The following is a 16219-nucleotide window of genomic DNA, read 5'->3' on the forward strand; positions in this document are numbered from 1 at the left end:
TGGTCAATTTTTGAGAAGGTTCCATGAGCTGCAGAGAAGAAGGTATATTCTTTCCTAATTGGGTGGAATGTTCTATAAATGTCTGTTAAGTCCATTTGATTCATTGCCTCCATTAATTCTCTTATTTCTCTGTTAGGTTTCTGTCTGATTGACCTGTCCATTGGTGAGAGAGGTATGTTGAAGTCTCCTACTATTAGTGTGTGCGGTTTGATGACTGCCTTGAGTTTTAGCAATGTTTCTTTTACGTAAGTGGGTGCTTTTATATTAGGGGCATAGATATTCAGGATTGAGACTTCATCCTGATGAATTGTTCCTGTTATGAGTATAAAATGTCCATCTCCATCTCTTCTGATTGATTTAACTTTTGAAGTCAACTTTGTTAGAAATTAGTATGGCCACACCTGCTTGTTTCATTTGCTTGATAAGCCTTTTCCCAGCCCTTTACTCTGAGTAGGTGCCTGTCTTTGTGGTTGAGGTGTGTTTCTTTTAGACAGCAGAATGTTGGATCCTGTTTTTGTATCCAATCTCTTAGTCTGTGCCTTTTTATAGGTGAGTTGAGTCCATTGACATTAAGTGATATTAATGACCAGTGGTTGTTAACTCCAGTTACTTTTTTGGTAGTAGAGTTGTGCTGGTGAAGGGTCTCTAGATGTTTGAGTTATTTTATTTTTTTTTTTTACAGAATAATAAACACCTTTATTACGTGAGCTATGATGGATGGTTTATTTGCCTTTCCGGGCTTTGATCTTCCTCAGATAGAACTCCAGCTCCCTGCCTTCTAGCACATAGCCATCTGCTCTGCCACACTGGCCTGGTCTTGAGGCGATACAGGCCAGAAGCTTGCCCTGCTGGAACTGCTCCTCCAGAAGACTGCTAATCTTGGCGTTCTTTTTCCTTTCATCGTATTTCTTCTGAATTTTCTTTGATCATTTTTTGTTTAATATTTCTTCCTCCTCAGGAGTCAGCTTGGCCCCCTTCTTGCGGCCCAGGGGCAGTGCATAGTGGGACTCGTACCACTGTCGTTACAGGGTGCTGTCAATGAGCACGATGCAGTTCTTGACCAGAGTCTTGGTGCGGACCAGCTCGTTATTGGAAGCATTGTAGACGACGTCAGTGATCCTTGTCTTGCGAGTACAGCACTCAGAACCCCAGGAAAAGTTCCCCACATCCAATCTTAGGGCACGGTACTTCTTATTGCCTCCTCGCACACGGACCGTGTGGATGCGACGAGGGCCAATCTTAGTGTTAGCCGCAGGCCGTCCCAGCTCATACTTTCGCTTCTTGTGGTAGGGCTTTCTCTTGCCCCCGGTCTTGCGGTGCTTGTGTCAGTTGTCCCGAGAGATGCCCATCGCTCGGCGCTGGCAGGAAAGAGGAAGCGCAAAGCTTCACGGTCCGGTTTCTCTAGATGTTTGAGTTATTGTGGGCATTGTTTGACTCCTTGGGTTGTGATTTTCCTTCTATTACTTTCTGTAGGGCTGGATTTGTGGCTACGTATTGTTTAAAAATTTTTTTTCTGGAAAGTTTTATTTTCTCCATTTATAGTGAATGAAAGCATGGCTGGGTATAGTAGTCTGGGCTTGCTTCCATGGTCTCTTAATTTCTACATTACATCTACCCAGGACCTTCTGGCTTTCATGGTTTCCATAGAGAAGTCAGGTGTAAGTCTGATAAGTTTACCTTTATAAGTTACTTGACCTTTTTCCTTTGCTGCTCTTAATATTCTTTCTTTATTCTGTATGCTTGTGTTTTGATTACTATATGGCGAGGGGATTTTTTTTTTTTGATCCAGTCTATTCGGTGTTCTGTATACTTCTTGAACCTTCATTGGTATATCTTTCTTTAGGTTGGGAAAGTTTTCTTCTATAATTTTATTAAATATATTTTCTGGACCATTGAGCTGCACTTCTTCTTCTTCTACTCCTATTATTCTTAGGTTTGGTCTTTTTATTGTGTCCCTGATTTCCTGAATGTTTTGTGATGAGCATTTGTTGGATTTGCTGTTTTCTTTGATCAGTGCATTTATTTTCTCTCTGGTATCTTCAGAATCTGAGACTCTTTCTTCTATCTCTTGTATTCGGTTGGTTATACTTGTTTCTGTAGTCTCTATTTGTTTACCTAGATTTTCCATGTCAAGCTGGCCCTCTGTGTTTTCTTCCTTGCCTCCATTTCAGTTTTCAAGTCTTAAACTGATTCCATTATCTGTTTGATTGTTTTTCCTTGGTTTCCTAGGGTATCATTCACTGATTTACTCAATTCTTCAAACTTTTTGTTATACTTCTCATCGATTTCTATAAGGGCATTTTTTACATGCTATTTAAGGGCCTCTATCACTTTCATAAAGTCAATTTTTTTCTACTTCTTCTTGATTAAGGTGTTCATGTTTTCCTGTTGTGAGGTCCGCTGGGTTCTGGTGGTTTCATGTTGTTTTTCAGAATGTTGCGTGAATTCTTGCATTGGAGCCTGCCCATCTCTTCCTCTGAATGCTCCCCTATGGATTTTCTTTTACTGGATCAGGTCTCCTTGCCCATTGATGTACCTTCCCAGTGATGGCACTCCCCAGTGATGGCTCTCCTGGTGCCTAGATCAGATCTCTGTGCTGCTTGGGTAGCTTATAAACAAAGGGCCTACCTTGCTTGCTGCAGGCAGGCTATTGAGACAAAGGAACTACCGCCTGCCCGGTTGCCCTCACGATTCAGTCTCAGCACCCAAACAGGCTGAGCTGGGTGATGTTATGTGCCCAAAGAGGGGAGGGAGGCAGAAGGGGGGTTCTGGATGCAAGCTGGGTGGGATAGGAAGAGAGAGGCAGTATCCGGGGAGTATAGCCCCTGCAGGAAGACCAGGAAGTATGAGGGGGGGATGAGGAATGTCTGAGTTCTGTGTCCCGGGCTGCTGCCACAGGTCAGAAACTCACTCACCCCAGTGATGGCTCTCCTGGTTCTGAGATCAGATCTCTGTGCTGCTTGAGTAGCTGGTAAACAAAGGGTCTACCTTGCTTGCTGCAGGCAGGCTATTGAGACAAAGGAACTACCGCATGCCCGGTTGCCCTCACGATTCAGTCCCAGCGCCCAAACAGGCTGAGCTGGGTGATGTTATGTGCCCGAAAAGGGGAGGGAGGCAGAAGGGAGGGTCTGGATGCAAGCTGGGTGTGATAGTAAGAGAGAGGTAGTATCCGGGGAGTAGAGCCCCTGCAGGAAGACCCAAGCTGGAATTTTTTAAATGACTATAGAACTCAATACAGAGTAGAAAGTGAAGGAGTTCCTGATTAAAACCTCACAAGATATAATTCATACATTGTTGCTGCCTGCAGTCTCATTTCCTACTATATAGTTTTTTGTTTGGTTGGTTGTTTTATTGGTTGTTTTTGGTTTTTGGAGACAGTGTTTCCCAGTGTAGACCTGGAGTTCACACTGTAGACCAGATTAGCCTCAAACTCAGAGCCCACTTGTCTCTGTTTCCTGAGTGCTGGGATTAGCGGTGTACACCACCACTGTCTGGCCATTTTCTACTACTTAATCAAGACCTAAGAAATAATTTTATACAAACTAAAAGGAAGAGCCAGGCATAGAGGTAGATGCCTACCATCTAGTCCTAGGGAAGCTGAACAGAAAGATCCTGAGTTTAATGCCACTCCACTCAGGCTGTGTAGACCCTATTCCAAAATCTAACAGCAACAAATGACACACAAACACACACACACAAAGGAAGGAGAAAAAAAATAATTATTATGTTATTTTCTTTTTGTTATATCACACAGAATTTTTTATTTTCCTGAGCTATTAATTGAGAACTGCATCTCTGAAAATCCTAGTGTCATAAAGAAAGAATAAAAAGCTAAGTGAGTAACGCTCATGCTGCTTCCCCCAGGCTGTCAACTCAAAAGACAATGGGCATGAGACAATGACATGAGAAACCATACAACTTGAAACTTTCTGCTTTAAATTATCAGGTAACACACTAATACAAAATAGCTTCTAGGTGCACGAGTCAGAAAAAAGAATAATTACAGGCAGGCACCACTCATGCCTTCCCCCAAATCCACCACTGATCTCCCTTTTCTACCCAGAGTTGCTTGAGACCCCTAGATAGAGTTAGCTTCCTGCTTCAGTTGCCAAAGTATCTGGGAATTCAATACACACTTCTGGCTTTTCTCTATGTCCCCGAAACATATTTCTTAATTTTAAAAAAATAAGCTGCATTTAAAAAACAAAAGATCTCTTGCCAAACAAAGTCCAGATGCCCTGCTCCTATTTAAGATGAGATTTGTCCCTACCCCCTCATCTGCCATGTGGTGATGAGACTAAGGGAGAGATGCCCTCCCTCACCCATCTCCCCTTGCCATCTGCAGCAGGTGGGAAAGCTGGTACCAGGGACTTGAGACTAGAAGAGCTTGTCCTGCCCCTTATGGGTGGCAGAACTTGGGAGAGCAGGCCCTGCACCTCACCTGGGCAACACAGTACATCTGACCCTATTGGCAGAAACTTGGTCCTTGAGAGTGTAAGCTTGCTCTGTCCCTCACCTACCATGTGGTGGCATGGGTGAGGGAGAGATGTCCCACCTTAGTCTCTCACTGCCTGTGGCAGGTGGGAGAGCAGGATCTGATGTCATGAAAGCCAGGAAACATAGCCATGTATCTCACCAGGGCAGCATAGTAAAGTTGACCCCGTGGTGTGGGTAGGGGTGAGCCAGTCTTGAAGGTGTGAGAGCAGGAGAACTGACCCTGCTTTTTGCTGCCTAAAGCTAGGTAAGCTATGTTAGCCAGGGCAGTGCTAGATAGAGCACTAGCCCTGGTGGTAAGGATGAAGAACTGGCAGGCTGACCAACCAAAGTACCACCTAAATCCAGAAACAGTTGGCCCATCCCAACATCCACCCCATCTGTGAACTGCTAGATCTCATGAAGGAGCTGGTCCTACAGATCCAAAGTTACAGGATCTCCATAACATGGGGCAACAACAGGATACCTGAGAGGAGTTCCAATGAGGGCCCAATATTGATAGGTGGAATAAAACCAATCCATTTCTCCATTCACTGGAAATTTCCTGAATCTTTTGTTCTAAATAGCTACTTTCAAACAAACAAAGAAGTCTCAACTTTAAACAACCACAATGGCAAACGTAAGAAGCATGGCATATGTCCTAACCCTTGTAGAAAGGGACAAAAGTGTTATCAAGAGGGAAGTATTCTCACTCAACCTAGAATGAGCAGATAAGCCTTATCCTGGCTATCATAGGATAACTTACAACATTAAACCTCACTTTGAAAAGTTGTACTCATTAATATGTAATACATAATACATAAGAAAATAATCACCAATAAAGTTAATATAAGCATTATGTAAAATATTGCAAATAAACTGACTACATTCTGACCTTTAACACGCCAATCTCACCCATTATTACCAGCAAATCTGCCTTCTTTTAACACAGATCCATATTTGAAGTAATAGCATGATACTCAAAGAGTTTAGGAATTGCCTACAGGTCTTGATATGGCAGCTTTGTTCAAACCCATGGGAGGCCTGACACTTTCTGAATGGAGCTGGAAAAGTGGATGGGGAGAAGAAAGATGAGAGTCAGGGGGGTGGACAGGAGGAGAGGAAGGAGGAGAAACTATGGTCCATATGTAAAATAAATTTTAAAATGTAAATAAAATAAAACAAAATTCATCGAGACTCCAGCAGAGAGGGTAACTAAACACCTGCATGGCACTATTTTGGTTTATGGATGATTGTTCTCATAATTTACATTTATTTGTGTCAGGGACCATTGTCCCAAGGATGTTTGCAGAAAGACCCACTACCTTGAGAGCTGTTTGCTAATGGAACCTGCCTCACATCCCAACTATCTTGATAGCAGGGACCATTGTCCTAAGAATGTTTGCAGAAAGCCCCCACATCCCAACTCAAAGAAAGTCCTTCCATTGTTTACTGCCGAATGTATTGATAGGTAGAAGGTCTAGACAAACAGATTGCAAAACAGATGGAAGACCAGCAGCTCTTTAGAAATCTTCTGTGACTCCAGCACCAGATTGGGACTGCTATGGCATCCAGTGTTTGTGGACCAAACGACAATGGAATCCTTGGCCTTTCCATCAGGAAACATCCATTATTGGGCTACTCAAATTACAGCCTGTAAGCCCCTATAATAAATCTCATTTACGATTAAAGAAAAGAATTGCCTAAAAGTGCTCAGCCAAAGAATAATGAAATCCCTCTTCCCACTGAAGATTCTGTAAGTCGTGATTTATCTTCCTTTGATCGGTCATCATTTAAAACAGCTGCCTTAAGGTATAAATCAGACATCTAATTGCTAAAGTACATAAAGAGAATGAAAATGAGTTCAACTCTGTGCCAGGAAACCTCATGAAGCATTGCTCTTTTGGGAAGCCAAGTGTCAGGTGCAATCTGTGTCACTGACTTCAGCTGTCAGCCCCAACCTGAAGCTGAGGCTTGGAGTTCCTAGTTTATCCTGATGCTTTGTGGCTTCTCTGAGAGAAATCTTTCCCAAAAGCTCCCGATCTGGCCCTCCTCTCTGTTCAAGGCCTTCCTTTTCTGGGGGGCCTAGAAAGTAAGAAAGAAAGTTGGGCTATCAGAAATGATGGAACAACTCTGGAACTCCCTCAGCTGGCAAGCAGAATCAGGACAACTGTGAGGTCCAGGCCAATTTGTCTTAAAAAATGCAACAAAAATATAAATAAATAGATAGATGTACAGATAGATAAATGATAGAAAAATACACCAGACACAGAAAAACAAATATTGCATTTTTCTCTCATATTGGCAACCTAAATTTAAAATTATGTGTACAGACACACCCATGTATATTTATGTTTGTGTATAGGACATGAAATCAGAAAGGGAATCACAAAAGGGGCAGAAGAGATATTAAGGAAAGTGGGAAATAGGAACGGAAAGAAAATTTCTTGAGTGGAGAACTCACTCATAGAATTACAGAGGTGCCCTCTTTTTCCCTAACATTTTTAGTATTAATTATTATCTTGACGTTTGAGCTAAGATTGTCATATATACTTGAAAAGTAATGTAAGGAGCTAATATATTTTAATGACTGTTTTAATTCACTCTAAAATATTTACCTAAAACCTAAATAAGAAAAGAATAATATTATTATCAATTTCTTTCCAAGAGCTTGCCTGTTATTCCATGTTAATAGTTCACTGTAGCTAGGTGGTGGTGGAGCCACATGCCTTTAAACCCAGCTCTGTGGACACAGACACAGGTAGATCTTTGTGAGTTCAAGACCAGCCTGATCTACAGAGTGAGTTCCAGACAGCCAGGCCTACACAGAGAAAAACCATCTTTAAAATAAATAAATAAATACAAAAAATTAATATAGTGTCATTAGCTCATGATAGTAGAGCTAAATAGAAAAATAGTTTCCATTTGACCAAGGTTAAATATTTCCGGTGGGGAGGAATGGCTGATAGGCACTCTGTTTTACCACTGTTACTCTGTCAGGAGACTGCACACAGAAGTGTGTGCAATCTGGAGCAGAGTTCAGTAGCGCAAGAGTATGGCTCTTTTAAATCCCCAGAAACAATGGGGAAGTGGGCAAGTTTAGCGATGATCATGAGATATTAGTTTGATTTGGTTTGGTTTAAAAGTGTTCCTTTGCAAATAGATATTAAAACCAAAAGTAAGTTCACAGAGTCAGGATAATCACACTTGCTTATCATTAATAAATGAATTTCCAACAACCCATAGTACTGGGAAGGAGGGGAAACAGTATTAGCCCAGAAAAAATAAAGAGATGGAAATTCATAGTGACTGAATTATTGGCTGTTTTTAATGATCAGGACTTGAGGCCTGGGTCTCACTAGAACTAATGGACAACATTTGAATAAGTAGAAATAAGAACAGTACAGTAAAGAGCCAGCTAGAAGCAAGCAGAAATAGGGCTGGCAAAAAGGAAGGATCTTGGGAAGGTTGATGTCTTAACTAGGGTTTCTATTGCTATAAGAGATGTCATAACCATGGAAACTTTTATGAAGGAAGGTATATAACTGGGCTGGCTGACAAGTTCAGAGGTTGAGTTCATTGTCGTCACGGAGGGAAGCATTGTGGTATGTAGGCAGACATGATGCTGGAGAGGTAGCTAAGCTTTCTACAGCCTAATCTACAGGCAGCAGACACACAGGGAGAGAGAAAGGGGGAGACTGGCTGGGCTTGAGCATTTGAAACCCCAAAGCCTTCCCTCAGTGGCACACTTCCTCTAACAAGACCACATCTCCTCCAACAATGTGACACCTCCTCATAGTACCACTCACTGCTAACTAAGCATTCAAATCTACGAGCCTATGGGACAATTTTTATTTAAACCACCACGGTCCATTCCTTGCCCATCCCCCATAGGCTTGTATAATATAATACATATAATAAAGAAAAAAAATGCATTCAGTCCAACTTCAAAAGTTCCCATAGTTTGTAACAGTCTCAACATTGTTTAAAAGTCCAAAGCCCAAAATCTCTTCTGAGACACAGGCAATCTCTTACTATGACACCCTATAAAATCAAAACATGTAGATCACATACTTCCAACATGCAATGGCACATAATATATATTACCATTTCAAAGGGGAGAAAAGGGAGCATCATGAGTAAATACTGCACCAAAACAAACCAAAAACTAACTAGGCAAACTCCCCACTTTATATCTCCATGTCTGATGTCAAAGTACTGTTCAGATCTCCATATCCTTTCAGCTTTGTTGATGACAACACTGTTCTTTCTCTTGGGCTGACTCCACACCCTGTTAGCATCTCTCCTCAGCAGGTATCCCATGACTCTGGGATCTCTAATAACTTGAGGTCTTTAAAGCTTCACAGCTTCAAACTATGAACTTCCTAGGGTTCCATGTAGGAATACCCTGGGCATATGTCTGGCCTCAGTAGCTTTCCTTTGTCAAGGAAGGAGATTCCATATCCCTTTCTTGTATTGACTGTAAAGCCAGAACCACATGGCTGAAGCTGCTTGCTAAGCCCAGAACAAGGTCTTTTTTCTTATTTTCACCAGCTCTCTGTTTTCTATGGTTTCCTTCATATTGCCAAAGCTTGACTGTCCTAGAACTCACTCTGTAAACCAGGCTGGCCTTGACCTCAGATACCCTCCATCCTCTGCCTCCTGAGTGCTGGGATTGAAGGTGTGCACCACCATACTAGGCTCTAAATTTTTATTTAATTTGCCTTTACAAGTTGGAAGCTTATTTTGATGGGGTCTTGCCTATTGGTGACCAGCTTTGACAAAAATATCATTTACCAGGGTAGGGGCATGGGGGTCAGAAAAATAGTAAAGAAGACAAATACATTAGTGAAAATAACAAAACAGAAACACAGGATAGTATCAGGAAGGAGTTCCAGTGAATACTGAAATCCCTTGCATTTAATTTTCCCTACACTTTTATACCCCAATACAAGAGGGAAGAAGACAAAAGACTGCTTTAACATGATACAAAGGACAACTAGAACAGTTGTTTGCTTCAATGCTTTGAGTTATCAAGTTGTTAGCATTCTACTGTTTAGGCAGTGAACCCACCCTAAGCCAAGTATCTTGAAGGCAGCCACTCCCATGATTAAACCTCCTATTTCAAAAGAAGAAGCAGAAGTATTCTTGAATTTCCTGACCATTGGTCAGGGTTGAGTGGATCTACCTGACTGGGCCATCTTAATGACAGAAACACCAAGTAACCACACCTTAGGTCAGGGTGTATAGCCCTAGTTATTGTCAACAATTATGAGCAACTTCAAACACTCTGACCTCCAGACAAGGTGAAAATAGGCTCACATTTTTGGGCCTCCACACTTGCCCTTAAGCCACCACTCCCTTTATTCCACATAGAATCAGGCCTTTCTTAAAACTTTTCTCTGATGTTCTTTTTCTCCCCAAACTGTACATTTTGTATTTTCTTTGCTCAGCCTGCTCCTTTTCATTATAGCTCTATATAATATTGGCCACTATTAACCAAGCAATTTATCCAATAACTAGATTTTCTTCTCTGAAAATTCTCCAATTTAGCTTCAAGCAGATTTATTTTGGACAAGGGGAGAAAACAGCCGCATTCTTCACCAAAAGTTCCCAAGAAAAGTTTCTAGGCCACATACTAATATTTTTCTTCTCCAAAACCTCTTGATCCAGGCCCCACAGTTCAAATCACCCAGTGGTGGTTTCAATTAAAATGGCCCACATAGACCTATAGGGAGTCAAACTGTCAGATGATGTGGCCTTGTGGGAATAGGTGTGGCTTTGTTGGAGGTAGTTGGGTATGGGCTTTATGGTCTCAGATGCTCAAGCCAGGCCCAGCATCTCATTCTCTCTGCCTGCTACCTATGAATCATGGTATAGAACTCTCATCTGCTTCTCTAGCAATATGCCTTAGGAGTTTTCTTGCTGTGAAGAAACACTATAACAGTAACTCTCATAAGGAAAGCATTTATTTGAGATGTAGCTTAGAGTTTCAGAGGTTCAGTCGATTAGGGAACATGGTGGCCGGCAGGTAGACATGTTATTGGAGAAATAGCTGAGAGTCCTACATCTTGCAGTGTTGTAAGTGGAGCGGTGGACTGTGTTCCTGCCTCACCGGTTCCCAGCCACCGGCTAGCTTTACCCGAAATAATTACACAGAAACTGTATTCTTTTAAACACTGCCTGGCCCATTATCTGTAGCCTCTTATTGGCTAATTCTCACACCTCGATTAACCCATTTCTGATGTGGGAGTGTCATATATCAATCTGTTGATTTCATTGGTTAAGCAATAAAGAAACTGCTTGGCTCTGATAGGTTAAAACATAGGTGGGAGGAGTAAACAGAACAGAATGCTGGGAGGAAGAGGAAGTGAGCTCAGAGACGCCATGCTCCCCTCTCCCGGGCACATGCGATGAAGCTCTGACCCAGGATGGACGTAGGCTAGAATCTCCCTGGTAAGCCACCTCGTGGGCTACACAGATTATTAGAAATGGGCTAGTCCAGGTGCGAGAGTTAGCCAAGAAGAGGCTAGATATAATGGGCCAAGCAGTGTTTAAAAGAATACAATTTGTGTGTTGTTATTTCGGGGCATAAGCTAGCCAGGCGGCCAGGGTTCCAGGGACGCAGCCCCGCCACTCCTATTACTACACATTTCTAATAATCTGTGTAACACCACAAGGTGGCTTACCATGAAAGATTTTAACCTGCATCTTTCTGGAGTGGGAGAATCATGGTGACTGCCTGAGTCGGCTTCTTTCTCCTAGCATTCTGTTCTGTTTACTCCACCTACCTAATTTTCTGTCCTATTAAAGGGCCAAGGCAGTCTCTTTATTTAACCAATGAAGTTAACACAAAAACAAAAGACTCTCCCCCATCATTGCAGTCAACAGTAAGTCAAATGACAGTCCCACTGAGGGAAGCTTGAGCAAAAGAGACCTCAAATCCCACCCCTACAGTGACACACTTCTTCCAAAAAGACCACATCTTGTAGCCCAAATAATAAAAACCCAGAGACTGATATTGGAGTTCAAGTTGAAGATCAGAAAAGCAAAGTAGCCAAGCCATTAAAGAATTCTACCAAGGCTCAGACAAACAAACGAGCTATCCTGTCCTGAGAGTGACTGTAGACTGCAATGCTCTCCATCAAACTTCAGACTACAGACTGAGATCCTGAGTTCCTGTCTCCTCCCATTTTATAATGCTGTCTAGTGCTGGGATTAAAGGCATGCACCACCACCACCACCACCACCACCACCACCACCACCACCACCACCATCACCACCCAGCCTCTATGGCTAACTAGTGTGGCTTCTGGGATTAAAGATGTGTGCCACCACTGCCTGACCTGTATGAATGACTAGTGTGGCTAACTCTTCACTCTGATCTTCAGGCAAGCTTTATTTATTAAAACACAAATAAAATACTACTATAACATCTCCTAATAATGGTATTCCTTTTGCTGGCCATTTTCCTTAAAACTACCACACACTATGTATACCTGTATGCTGCCATGCTTTCCACCATGATGACAATGGACTAAACCTCTGAATTGTGAGCCAGTCCCAATTAAATACTTTATATTATAAGAGTTGCCATGGCCATGGTGTCTCATCACAGCAATAAAACTCTAACTGAGATACTCTCAGCACTGGCCCATTAAGCCCCACCTAAAGCATCCAACTGCTTTTCTAATTGTAAATCCAAAAGTCCACATTCCTCCAAACAAAAACATGATAAGGCGTATCACAACAATACCCCACTACTGGTACCAGCTTCTTTCTTAGGTTTTCTATTGTTGTGAAGAGATGACGATAGCAAATCTTATAAAGGAAAGCATTTAACAGGGGCTTGCTTATAGGTTCATAGGTTTGGACCATTGTTATCAGGGCAAGAATCATGGTGGTATTCAGGCAGACATTGTACCTGAGAGTTCTACAAGGAACATATATATATATATATATATATATATATATATATATAGAGAGAGAGAGAGAGAGAGAGAGAGAGAGAGAGGGGGGGGAAAGACTGGGCCTGGCTACAATATTTGAAACCCTAAAGTCCAACCCCAATGGTACACTCCTTTAACCATACCACACCTACTCCAATGAGGCCACACTTTTTAATAGTACCATCATCTGGTGACAAAGTATTCAGATCTATGAATGAATGACAGCCATTCTTAATCAAACCACCACAGGTGGTGGTTTGGTGGTTTGTAAACAAAGTGAAATCTCAGGGAAAATTGTGAGAACCAAAGTTAAGACCTGGAAGCTATTTATGTTTTTGTTCCCCTAAACAAATTTATTTGACCAAACTGAAACAGATGTCAGATGTGCTTGATCCCACATCAGCAGGAGGTTCTCATGCAGGAAATACTTCAGGATATATGCTTGAACCTGATTGAACCTGATATGGTGGCCTTGTGATTTTTGCCTATTTAAGACTCTGGAAAAAGTGATCATAGTTATTTCTTGTGAACTCTGAAAGAAACTTGGAATGAACAGAGTCCATCAATCTGGCCAGTATGTAATTAAAGCTTCCTTCAAATTTAGCTCAAGGATTGTGGTAGTGAACGTATTATCTATCAACTAGTGAAACTAACAGAATTAACTTTAGGGTACCCCTTGGTTAGAGACTGCCATCAAAGAGCATGTCAAAGATAGCCCAAAAGTCACACAAAATTCTCACTTACATAAAACTCAAGCAAAAGTTAACAAGAACACATCCACGGTAAAATTTTAGATCATGTGACCTGAGGGAACTTTCTGTTGAGGAGTCTCATTAGAACCCACTCTATTTTGGTGTGGTGGGGGATGGGAGGAAGTTTCAAGACATCAGCTGAGCCCTAAGATGAAAGATGCACCTTCTTCACATAAGCTGAAATATTGTCAATCAATAACATTCTCTCTTGTTTGTAGATTCTGGAATTGCAAATAAGGTTTTATTGTTGAAAAATATCTGATTTTTGTCCTTTATGGAGTGGGTCAGAATGACAGTAATTAATCACATAACCAAGTAGAGAATGATGTGAGGTGAGGCTTTGGATTTTTGTCTGGAGGGTGGCTTTGTCAAACCCAAATGGGCCACAGAAAAAAAATGTATTTGCCAGGCATAGTGTAATTAAACCTGTAATTACAGCACATAGGATTTTTAAGAATAATCGTGAATTTAGGTTCAGCCTGTCAAAATAATTTTTTCCCCCTCAGGAGACAGAAGTAGGTAAATCTCTGTGAGTTCAAGGCCAGCCTGGTCTACAAAAGCTAGTTTCAGGACAGCTAGGACTATTACACAGAGGTTGTCTCAAAAACCAATAAATAAGTAAATATTTTTCCTTGTTTATTATTTTTCCTTTGTAATGAAAATCATTGGGAGTTTTTTTTTGTTAAATGTTAAGAACTATCTGAAGACTAAAGATATAATTCAGGGATTAAAAAATCTGCTGGCATGTAGGAGTTTTTGTATGTGTGCACATGTGTTACACATGTACATATGTGTATCAACATGTTGATACATTTGTGTGTGTACAGGTGTACATGAAAGCCAAACATTAACATCAGATGTCTTCTTTGTTTATTCTCTACCTTATATGTTAAGGTACGAATTCTCACTTGAATCCAGAGTTCATCTATTCAGTTTTCCTATATATTCCCCTATCTCCACTCTCAAGTGCTGGGGTTATAGGAAAAATGTTTCTTCTGTCCCATGTTTGCATGGCACTGGCTATCTAAGCGCATGTCTTCCCTAAGCTACCACTCCACCAGCACTTTATTTTACCAGCTGGAGAGATGACTCAGCACTTAGCCACAAAGAGCATGTACTGATCTCAAAGAGGACTTGAGTCTACTTCCCAGCACCCATGTTCAGTGCCTCACAATCACCTGTAACTCCAGCTCCAGGGGATCTGATGCCCTCTTCTGGCATCCATGAGGACTGCACTTACAGACACACATACTCATAATTTAAAATAAAAATAAAATCACATGGTTGTTTTCTAGTATAAACCTATCTAGCACCAGGCAGTGGTGGTGCATACCTTTAACTCCAGCACTCAGGAGGCAGAGGAAAAATCCATCTAACTACAGCTACACTGTTCCCTTCATACAGTAAACAACATGTCCAATCACTGTTCAAATCTCTGGAAATCAACTAATGAGCAAGATATGTGCCATGTCCACTGCCATGCTGGATTTTATGTCTGAATAGTTTTTAAAAGACAGCCATTCTGAGAGCAATAGAGGAAAACCAGATTTTAGGCCATTTTTTTTCACTTCAGCTAGGGCTTCCTTGCACAGTGCAATGAATACAATATCCATAGTGTCTCTGATGTGGGAAGGTCATTTGTTATCTGTTGCTTTCATAGGTTAATTAATAAAAAAAAAACCCTGCTTGGCCTGATAGGTCAGAACATAGGTAGGCAGAGTAAACAGAACAGAATGCTTGGAAGAAGGAAAGTTAGGCAGACGCCATGCCTCTCCTCTCCAGGTCAGATGCAATGGAGCCAGCCTCCAGGTCAGACATGCTGAATCTTTCCCGGTAAGCCACCACCTCGTGGTGCTACATAGATTATTAGAAATGGGTTAATCAAGATGTGAGAATTAGCTGATAAGAGGCTAGAACTAACAGACCAGGTAGTGTTTAAATGAATATAATTTGTGTGTTGTTATTTCTGGAGCAAAACTAGCCAGGCTCCTTCTAAAATGCCTCTAAACAAATGAGTTGACCTTAAGGGGCTTGCCTTTTAGTGGAAGCAGAAAATTAATAACCAAGCTATGGTTGTTTGAATGAGAATGGTCTCCATAGACCCGCATATTTGAATTCTTGGTCCTTAGGTGGAAGAGGTGAGTCACTGGGGGATGGGCTTTGAAGTTTCCAAAGTCCATGGCAATCTTACTTAGCTTTCTTTGTTTCATGGCCTGCCTGCCTGCTGCCATGTGCACCATTGTTAAGTTTTCAATTCCTAGGTTTTAAAAAATCCAGCCAAGCAGCGGTGGCACATGCCTTTAATCCCAGCACTCGGGAGGCAGAGGCAGGCAGATCTCTGTGGGTTCAAGGCCAGCCTGGTCTACAGCCTGGTTCCAGGACAGGCTCCAAAACTACAGAGAAACCCTGTCTTGAAAAACCAAAGTAAGTAAGTAAGTAAATAAATAAATAAATAAGTAAATAAATAAATACACCCACCCCCCAATGTAATAAACCAATCAAACCAAACTGAGCAGAGGATTCTTGGGAAACCCCAAGGGAAGTTGAGGAAACCACAAAGGGAACCCACAAGGTGGGGACTTTTAATGCCCTCAGAGGTGAAGTCACCGATGGTGGTGGGGCTTTCTCAGGGGTGGAATCCATACTGAGGCAACTCCAGGGTAGGGGCTTTGGGTGGAGCCTCTACCAGAACACCTACCATCATGGAAATAGACCCAAACCCTCTGAATTGTGAATTCCCAATACTTTTCTTTTCTATATTACCTTGGTCATGTTGTCTTATTGGGGAAGTGAAGAGAAGAAAATCGAGCAGCGTCTTTGGAGAGGCTTAATTTTAAGAAGCAAGTAAAAATGATACAATATTGCCTCAGAGAGCAAGAGCTGCCCCTCCAAACACTCAGGACCCTGGGACTAAATCTGCTCCCTTGCTGCTCAATATATTTAACCTCTCTGAAGGTTGCATTGGAAATGCAAATTACCTGTCTCACCAGGTTCTATTGTGGCATGGGTCTGGATTCACATGGGTCCATGGTAGAAAATACAGGG

General features: G+C 41.7%; 1 pseudogene; it reads right to left on the reverse strand.

Annotated features, from left to right (window-relative positions):
- Positions 1–722: 722 nt before the first annotated feature.
- LOC121459061 lies at positions 723–1349 on the reverse strand (annotated as a pseudogene).
- Between the last annotated feature and the right edge of the window lie 14870 nt (positions 1350–16219).

This window comes from Microtus oregoni, unplaced genomic scaffold (genome assembly GCF_018167655.1).
Source record: "Microtus oregoni isolate MIOR12 unplaced genomic scaffold, Mior012 000018F_ref0000195, whole genome shotgun sequence".
Lineage (NCBI taxonomy): Eukaryota > Metazoa > Chordata > Mammalia > Rodentia > Cricetidae > Microtus > Microtus oregoni.